The sequence below is a fragment of the Saccopteryx bilineata genome, chromosome 8, assembly GCF_036850765.1.
Source record: "Saccopteryx bilineata isolate mSacBil1 chromosome 8, mSacBil1_pri_phased_curated, whole genome shotgun sequence".
Lineage (NCBI taxonomy): Eukaryota > Metazoa > Chordata > Mammalia > Chiroptera > Emballonuridae > Saccopteryx > Saccopteryx bilineata.
Genome location: NC_089497.1, coordinates 99082949 through 99093715, shown reverse-complemented (window position 1 = coordinate 99093715; position 10767 = coordinate 99082949).

Genomic DNA, 10767 nt, shown 5'->3' with positions numbered 1-10767 from the left:
TTAGAACAACAATAGATGGACATAACATGCACCTAAATAAAGAGATAGCAAGTATAAAAAAAATTGAAATAATAAAAAATATCAGGTAGAAATGACAAATACAATATCAGAAATAAAGACCACAATGGAAGGAATTAAAAGCAGGATGGATGAAGCTAAGGATTGAATCAGCAAGTTAGAGGACAAAATAAACAAAGGCATAAAAACAGAGCAGCAAAAAGAAAAGAGACTCAAAAAGTCTGAGGAAACTCTAAGAGAGCTCTGTGACAACATGAAGAGAAATAACATCCACATCATAAAGGTTCCTGAAGAAGAAGAGAAAGAACAAGGGACAAAGACCTTGTTCAATCAAATAGATGAAAACATAACTAAATTGATGCAGGAAAAAGTCACAAGAGTTCAAGAAGCACAGAAAAAGAAAAACCCAAAGAAATCTATACCAAGACACATCATTAATTAAAATAACAAAGCTAAGAGAAAATATTAAAAGCTGCTAGAAAAAAAAGGAGAAGACCTTAACACTCAATACTGTATTCCTGAAGGCTCCCTCCTTCTATGCAACTCTGCTCTGAGTGGCACAAGAGAGCTTTTTTGGCTGGTGTCCTGCTTCTCTTTGCTGGTATTGTTGGTTCCAGGGGAAATATTCCCTTTAGATTTGGGCAGTGACTCAGCTCAGGGGTTAGGGTGGCTGTCCATTGAAGTGTTTCTCCCTGTTTTCTCTATCACCTACAAAGGAGAGCCCATAAGGATGACATCAACTTCTCAACAGAAACACTTGAGGCCAGAAGGAAATGGCAAGAAATATTCAAAGTAATGCAGAACAAGAACCTACAACAGAGACTACTTTATCCAACAAGGCTATCATTTAAAATTGAAGGAGAAATAAAAAGCTTCCCAGACAAAAAAAAAAAAAAAAAAAAGAAAACCTCAGGAATTTATTACAACCAAACCAATACTGCAAGAAATGTTAAGGGGCCTGTTGTAAACAGATCAAAGGGGCAAAGAATATAGTAAAAGAGGAATATAGCTTTAAGAAATAAAATGGAAATAAACAACTACATATCAATAATAACCTTAAATGTAAATGGATTAAATGATTCAATCAAAAGACATAGGGTAGCTGTGTGGATAAAAAAAAAAATAAGACCCATACATATGCTGTCTAAAGGACGAGATCAACAGCAATACTATAATAGTAGGGGATTTCAATACCCCACTTACATCACTAGATAGATCCTCAAGAAAGAAAATTAACAAAGAAACAGCAGACTTAAAGGACACACTAGATCAACTGGATTTAATAGATATCTTCAAAATCTTTCACCCTAAAGCAGCAGAATATACAATCTGTTCAAATACTCATGGTACATTCTCCAAGATAGACCACATGTTAGGGCACTAAAGCAGTCTCAACAAATCTAAGAAGATTGAAACCATATCAAGCATTTTCTCTGATCACAATAGCATAAAACTAGAAATCAACCACAACAGAAAAACTGAAAAATACTCAAACACATGAGAACTAAATAGCATGTTATTAAATAATGAATGAGTTAACAATGAAATCAAAGAACAAATAAAAAAATTCCTAGAAACAAGTAATAATGAGCATACAACAACTCAAAATTTATGGGACACAGCAAAAGCAGAACTGAGATGGAAGTTCATAGCATAACAGGCATACCTTAAGATGCTAGAAAAAGCTCAAATAAACAAACTTAACCCTGCATTTAAAAGAACTAAAAAAAGAACAGCAAGTAAAGCCCAGAGGTAGTAGAAGGAAGGAAATAATAAAGGTCAGAGCAGAAATAAGTGACATAGAGGCTAAAGAAACAATAAGGAGGATCAATGAAACCAAGAGCTGGCTCTTTGAAAGGATAAACAAGATCAATGTACCTTTAAGCAGACTCACCAAAAAAAAAGAGAAAGGACTCAAATAAATAAAATTAGAAATGAGAGTGGAGAAATAAAAACTGACACAACAAAAATACAAAATATTGTAAGAAAATACTATGAAGAACTGTATGACAAAAAAATTAGAAAACCTAGGTGAAATGGACAAATTCCTGGAAACATATAATCTTTCAAAAATCAGTCTGGAAGAATCAGAAAACCTAGACAGACCAATTACAACAAATGAGGTCAAAACAGTTATCAAAAAACTCCCAACAAACAAAAGCCACAGGCCTGATGAAGAACTAACTTCTATCCTTCTCAAGCTACTTCAAAAAATTCAAGAGGAAGGAAGACTTCCAAGCTCCTTTTATGAGGTGAGCATTATTCTCATTCCAAAACCAGGGAAAAACAATACAAAGAAGGAAAATTATAGGCCATAATCCCGGGTCAATTTAGATGCTAAAATACTCAATAAAATAGTAGCAAACCGAATTCAGTGATATATAAAAAAAATCATACACCATTATCAAGTGGGATTTATTCTGGGGAAGCAAGGCTGGTACAATATTTATAAATCCATCAATGTGATTCATCACATAAACAAAAGGAAGGAGAAAAACCACATGATAATTTCAATAGATGCAGAAAAAGCATTTGATCAAATTCAGCACCCATTCATGATCAAAACTCTCAGCAAAGTGGGAATACAGGGAACATACCTCAACAAGATAAAGGCCATCTATGACAAACCCACAGCCAACATCATACTCAATGGGCAAAAATTTTTAATAACTCCCTTAATATCAGGAACAAGGCAGGGGTGCCCCCTTTCACCACTCTTATTCAACATAGTACTGGAAGTCCTAGCTACAGCAATGAGACAAGAAGAAGAAATAAAAGGCATCCAAATTGGAAAAGAAGAACTAAAACTATTATTATTTGTTGATGATATGATACTGTATATAGAAAATCCTAAAGTCTCAGTCAAAAAACAACTGGACCTGACAAATGAATTCAGCAAGGTGGCAGGGTATAAAATTAATACACAGAAATCAGAAGCACTTTATACACTAACAATAAACATATACACTATGGAATACTACTCAGCTATAAGAAATGATGACATCGGATCATTTACAACAAAATGGTGGGATCTTGATAACATTATAAGTAAATCAGAAAAAACCAAGAACTACATGATTCCATACATTGGAGGGACATAAAAATGAGACTAAGAAACATGGAGAAGAGTGTGGTGGTTATCGGGTGTTGGGGGGAGGGGGGTGTGGGAGGGAAGGAGGGAGAGGGGACGGGGAAGGAAGGGGCACAAAGAAAACTAGATAGAGGGTGACGGAGGACAATCTACCTTTGGGTGATGGGTATGCAACATAATTAAATAACAAGAAAACCTGGACATGTTTTCTTTGAATATATGTACCCTGATTTATTGATGTCACCCTATTAACATTAATAAAAATTTATTATAAAAAAAAGAAAAGAAAGAGAAATTAAGGAAACAATCCCCTTCACTATTGCAAAAAAAAACCCCAAAATACCTAGGGGTAAATTTAACCAAGGAGGTTAAAGACTTGTACTTGGAAAATTATAAAATATTGATAAAATAAATCAAGGAAGATACAAACAAGTGGAAGCATATGCCATGTTCATGGTTAGGAGAATAAACATCACTAAATGTCTACCCAAAGCAATTTATAAATTCAATGCAATATCGATTAAAATACCAAGGACATATTTCAAAGATATAGAACACATATTCCAAAAATTCATGTGGAACCAAAAAAGAACATGAATTGCCTCAGCAATCTTGAAAAGAAGAATCAAGTGGGAGATATCACACTTCCGGATATCAAATTATACTACAAGGCCAGTGTACTCAAAACAGCTTGGTACTGACATAGGAACAGGCATATAGATCAATGGAACAGAACAGAGAACCCAGAAATAAACCCATACCTTTATGAACAATTGATATTTGACAAAGGAGGTAAGAGTATACAACGAAGTAAAAACAGTCTCTTTAACAAATGGTGTTAGGAAAATTGGACAGCTAACTGCAAAAAAATGAAACTAGACCACCAACTTACACCAATCACAAAGGAAACTCAAAATGGATAAAAGACATAAATGTAAGTCATGAAACCATGAGCATCTTAGAAGAAAACGTAGTTAGTAAGCTCTCTGACATCTCTCACAGTAATATCTTTGCTGATTTATCTCCACGGGCAAGTGAAATAAAGGACAGGATAAACAAATGGGACTATATCAAACTAAAGAACTTTTGCACAGCTAAAGACAATAAGAACAGAATAAAAAGACAAACTACACAATGGGAGAACATAATACGTCTGATAATGAGTTAATAACCAAAATTTATAAAAAAAAAAAAACTTGTAAAACTCAACCCCAGGAAGATAAACAGTCCAATATAAAAGTGGGTAAAAGAAATGAATAGACACTTCTCCAAAGAGGACATAAAGATGGCCAATAGACAGATGAAAAAATGCTCAACATCACTAATTATTAGAGAAATGTAAATGAAAACCACAATGAGATAGCACCTCATACCAGTCAGAATAGTGCTCATTAACAAAACAAAACATAATTGGTGCTGGCAAGGATGTGGAGAAAAGGGAACCCTCCTGCACTGCTGGTGGGAATGCAGACTGGTGCTGCCAGTGTGGAATACAGTATGGAAATTACTCAAAAAATTAAAAATGGAACTGCCTTTTGACCCAACCATTCCACTTTTAGAAATATATCCTAAGAACATCATCTCACGGATTGAAAAAGAAATGCACCCCCATGTTTATTGCAGCATTGTTTACAATAGTGAAGATCTGTGAACAGCCCAAGTGTCCATCAGTGGACAAGTGGATTAAAAAGCAATGGTACATATACACAATGGAATACTATGGGACCATGAAAAAGAAGGAAATATTACCTTTTCCAACAACATGGATGGACCTGGAAACTATTATGTTAAGTGAAATAAGTCAGGCAGAGAAAGAAAAATATCATAGGATCTCACTCATTTGAGGAATCTAAAGAACAATGAGAACTGAGGAATGGAATTGAGACACAGGAGAGATCTAAGGGACCAGAGTAAAAGAGGACAGAGGGAAAGGGGATAATAGGAAGGGATAAACCTGAAGGGAAATGGGGAGAGGGTACTATGGGGAGAAGGACAAGGGAGATGTTGAGGGGAATATGGTGGTGGGGGGGATGAATTCAGGGCAACACTAGAATCTATGTAAACACAAAAAACTAAATTTAAAAAATCACAAATTTTATAAACTTATTTGCCCAACATATATAGAAAGAACGTCACAGAGTCCTTATGACCCTGGACAGGGCTGAAGCACATGCTTGCTTGGGGTATTTCCGTTTACTGTGCATGACCCTTTGTTCGCTCATTCACAGTCTCTCACCTATTGCATAGATCCCCATCTTTCCCCTGGGTCCCCTGCCCTCCGGGAGTTTCAGTTCCCAGGTTCATAGGAACTGCTGCTATCAGCTGTGAGAAGGAACAGGATCTGATAAAATAATTCATGATGAGGTGTTAATTACTAATAAGTGCTTAATGTGTTAGACTTCCTAGGAATCCTTGCATTTTAATAGAGGCAATTGCTTAAAGGAATGAATTTCTAATGGTGGCTGCCCCAGGGTATTAAAATAAAATTTAGGGGAAATGAGGGCAGGCACTGCTAGTACAATTCTAAAGGTGTTTTAGTGATTACTCTGTGCTACATTCAAGACTGGATTTTTCAAAACTTTTTTTTATTGATTTGAAAGAGAGAGAGAGATCGACTTGTTACACTTATCCATGCTTTCATTGGTTGATTCTTGTATGTGCTCTGACTGGAGATCACAACCTCGGTGTATATGGATGATGCTCTAACCAACAGAGCTGCCCAGCCAGGAAAGACTGGATTTTTAAATAAAGGTATGATTTGCTCTCTGACCTCTCAGACCCAGGACAGTGAACCCAGGTTTTAGGCTACAGAGATGAGAGGTTCACAGTCTTAGGTAAGGATGTGGTCAGGTACCATTACAACCAATGAGTGGGAAGGCATTTCATAAAAACAAACAAACAAAAAAAAAAAAACACCCATAATCTTTGAAAACACAGAGTAACAAAAAGATACAAAAATGATAGAAAAACATTGAAGGATGCTTTGGGTTTAGGAGAAGGCACTGGGGGTGACTCTGGTGTGCCAGATACCTGGTGCAAGCATCTGTGAGAAAACCAGCTTGGGGAAGGGGGGATGCATGGCCTGTCTACACTGCACCAAATTCTTTACCTGCAGCACCTCATTTATTTCTTACTTTTTATCCTGTGCCTATTTTAAAGATGAGAAACCTATGGACCCTGGGTACTGAATGCTGACCCCCTCAGTTGTGTCCATATCCTCCATGAGCCCCAATCCCCAGACCATCATCACTGTATTGTTCACACGTGAGAGCTTGTCTCATCCACAGCAGCAAACAAGCAGACACTGGTGGACACCAACATAACCAGTGACTTCATCTCGGGGACAGACATTTCAAGGATTAAAAACAAGAATATTATTGACTAACATGGTCATGAACCTGGAGGAAAGACATGGGGATCATCGCCATGAGCTGACCGCATGGGTGCAGCCTCTGACCAGCACATGACTTGTTTCCTTTCCCTTCACAAAGCTGACCCCAGCACAGTGTCTAGCCAGGCAGACACTCTCTTGCTCTCAAGTCTGTGTGTGAGCCGCATGGATCTTTTCCAGCTCTGTGCCACATGCAACTGCTCCATTCATCCCTCCCTGGTTCTGCTCTTTAATGATATTGGGCCCAACTAGGCAGCGCTGTGCCCAGGGGAGCTCATCCATCTTGGTTGGATTCCTGCCTGACACCAGCATGTCTCTGATACACAGGTCAGGTCACAGAGTGGCCATTACCCCTCGTATGCATAATCCCGTTCCCCCTGAGCACCATCCACAAGTCAAATCTGGATGATTTGTGTGCATTTCATGGGGCACAGAGTGGAACATCTGATGGCTTTCTCCAAGGCTGCATTCATACCACCATGTGCCTGTCTCAGGCTGCCACATCTGTCGAAACACAACCCTTCCCTCCTTTTTCTGGGCTGTAACAGAGCTCCGAGGAGCTGAGGTCTCAATTATGAAATATCGTGACAGTACCATGCAGGTTTCATAGTCATCTCACAGTGTGGCTCCATGCTTCCCCCAAGGCCTCAGGCAGTGGTGGCCTCTGGGTGGGCAACCTGGGTGAAGAACCTGCTGGGGACACAGATCCAGTGGTCAGGGGTCACTTGTCAAAGCAGGAGCGGGGAAAAGGCCCAGGGAATCCCCCACAGTGTTTTCTGTGCTTCATCCCAATGTGTCTTCCAACTACCCAGGGAAGACATCTATCTTTTTCTGCCATTTCTTGGAGAAACTTATTTCAAGGAACAGAGAGACAATGGGGAGACAGGGAGAGAGAGAAAAACAGGGGCCTTTGTTGTTCATTCAAGGGGGGCAGTCTGTGTTACCCCCCCAAATAAATACCCTGAGCCTTCACAACAAAAGTCAAGACCATGTCTAATGGTTTATACATTGCATCAAATGGTTTTTATATCTAAAATCCTCCCTAGAGTATAGTTTGTGCTTTTTAATTACCAACTTGTGCATAGCTCAGTCTCTTTTTTTGTGTTGTGACCAAACATCCTGCAAAAGGGTTGATGTTTTAAACCAAGAAACACATTTTGCGGCCCATAAACACTGAAATGTGTGGCTGTGATGGGTATGTCCCATGATTTTTGAGGCACCCCAGACACAGGGAACCCTCGTTGTGCTGCATGACAGGGAGCAAGGGCAGGCTGGCCAGGGTAGCAACTTTGGTCAGGATTTATTCTGTGTTTCATTAAAGTTCCGTTCTTGAGCAAAAGGGAGATAAAAAATGAGTCACGTTTCCAGTGACATATTTTGATGTTTGAACGTTTGTAGCTGCAATACCAAAGCCTGAACTTCTGTGGTGACATGAGCAGCATTCTTGCCACCAGTTCATCTGCACATAGCCTTCAACGTTGACATTTGGGGGCTGCATTTTTATCTTTGTCTCAGGTCATCAGGCCACTCCAGTGTGATCCTGGGACAGGCAGTGTTGGACCACCCAGGGGTCGGTCACAGGAGCAGATAGACGTCAGACAGAACCACCTTCTCAGAAAATCCTGGGGGATTAGCATGCCTGCTGGCATTTGGGAAGCTCTAGTTTCCACAATTGTTTTTTCAGCTATAAAGAAGGTGGGGGGGGAACCCTTGCACTCTGCACCTGGGCTGTTTCCTCCTCAGTGTCTTCCGTTGAGAGCGGCAAGAACCACTGTCTCCAGAGCATACCTCCCCAAATAAGCAGCTTCTTGTCATCACCTTGTGTAAGGACCACCTCCTGCTCATCTTAGCTAATTACTTTTAAGTTACCTGGCCCCCTCTAGCTCTCTGCATTTCCTATTATCTCTAAAATTTCCATCTCTCTTTCTGCCAGACCATGTCCATATGGCCAAAGAAGACAAGAAAGAAAGATATTGGGGAGAGATCAATGTGCCAATGATTAATGAACTTTCATTTGGATTATAAAGCATCTTTTGTTAAGGGAAGGATTGACTGAATGAGACTGAGGGTTCTGGAACCAGCCAGCACAAAGCTGAATGAAGTTCTCCTCCTTTCTAAAGCTGTTGGGACATCTACAGCTCCTGGGTGGCCTTGTGACATCACGTCTGACATGTTAACATACTTGCATGCCCTTGTGAAGCATGGCTGGGCATTAGGAGTTTTTGTTGTGCATGTGTTTCTCTTTTCCCTTTAATTTGCTTCTGCCTCTAAATGTTTGGATTTGAAACCAGAATTCACTTGTGCAGAGTCACTTTCTCCTGTCCCAATGCCATTCATGTGCTGAGCAGAATCTCAAGTGTTTTGGTTCTTGTGTAGAACATAGATAACCTTTTTCCATTCAAAACTTTTGTGTGACCTTAAAAGAAAATCCAATTAGTCAATGAGAGCATCATACTCAAATGACAGTGGATGGAGGGGGCCTCCCCTGCTCTGAAAACTGCTGAAGCTTGTGGTACATTACATCAATTACTGATGCTTCACTTTCAAACAGCCCAAATGGACAATGCATGTGTCACGGCATGTGGCTGATCTTCAGAGCATCTGAGCTAATGGTTCTGTAACCCGAGCAAACTTGATCTGTGAGGCATCTGCATGGCCAGCTGAACCCACGTCAATGGTGTCGTGCTTCTGCCCATGTACACAACACCTTTGGCTACATGATGTTGAGTTACACAAAAGTAAAGACACCTGTTTTATGCTGCCTTCTCCACATACGCAGCTTGGGCGGCAGATAGGATCATGCTTTGCTATCACAGCAAGAGGAGTACACTTAGGCTTATTGAAACGTAATGATTCATAACAGCAGAGTTATGATAATTAGAGATTAGGAATGCACGGTGAATCCTCATGTCTGGGAGAGACTGCTTCCTTCACTCATCCATCTCTAACAGCTGGCTTTGCTCCAGACACATCCATGGTGGGGTTGTGGGCTGTAGCCCAGGGTAAACAAATTATGCTGGAAGGACGTACATAGAACACATTTCTCAAGCCCACCCAGAGCTGCAGGTTCTTGTTATTGAGTTCCTTGCATCCAGGCCATTTGTTATTATTGTCCTGAGATAAAATGACCTATGGTGAGATGGAAACGTTTGTCTGCCCACCAGAAAGATGCACTTGTCCCTGTGCAGAAGGACAAAGTCACTTGGTCCATTAGACACCCGGTGTCTCTCTCTCCTTAAGATATCAGTCTGTGTTGGTTCTTTAATACTAAGTTCTTGTAAACCACAAATGCAAAAAAAGAAAGAAAAAGAAACTAAACAATAGTAAGGGAATATAAGATAATGTGGAAGCTACTTAAAAATATTAGGTCTAAATAGTTTTATTTGCTTACTAATATTTTATATTAAAATGTTTGTATTGATTTTTCTTCTCAAATAACTGCCTCGATTCTCAAATTTGCTTTTAATTTTACAATGCCCAGTGGTATACTTTGTTTAAATTAACTTTTAACAGTGCTAACATACATACACAAGAGTAAATAGAAATGCAAACACTTGATCCAAACACTTGAGAGCACAGGCCAGTGTTCATGGAAGGACAGGGACATGAAAAGTCCCTACCTCACCTGTCACTTATAGAAGTGAGATTTGACAGAGTCTGTGGTTTGAACTATGTCATTCTGTACAAATGCAAAAATAATAACCTGGCTTGAGTTTTTAGGATGCACGGTGGTACTGAGGAGGTGGAGCCCTGATGTAGGGCCCCCAGACCAGGGCATAAAGTAAACAAGCTGCTTCAGTGTTTGAACCTTTTGTTTCCTTCCCTGTGACCCAAAAAAACTGAATGTGAGGTTGTGTATGCCCTTGCCCGTCCCCCACATCACACTGTTTTCCAACACCATCATGTCCCCTAATTCCCACAGTCTACCAAGAGGAGTGATGGAGATACTGATCCCAGCCCTGATGTCAGCCCCTCCTGCCCAGCCTGACCCAGAGGGGTTCTGTTCTGAGGGCAGGTAGGGGTGTGCTTTCAAATATGAATCATTGTATCACTGCTAAAGACCATGCTCAAACTCCTTGTCAATGTTTGCTAAAAAAAGTGTGAAAGGAAACCTGCTGTCTGCAGCTGGCTTGATTAGAAGAGCATATTAGACTTTGCACTTAGTTTATTAAAACTTCATCTCTGAGAGTACAAGACTGTTTGTGGAATCATGCAGACTCTTCGTGCTGAAATGGTATGATCAGGGAACACCGGTGTTGTTCAAGGC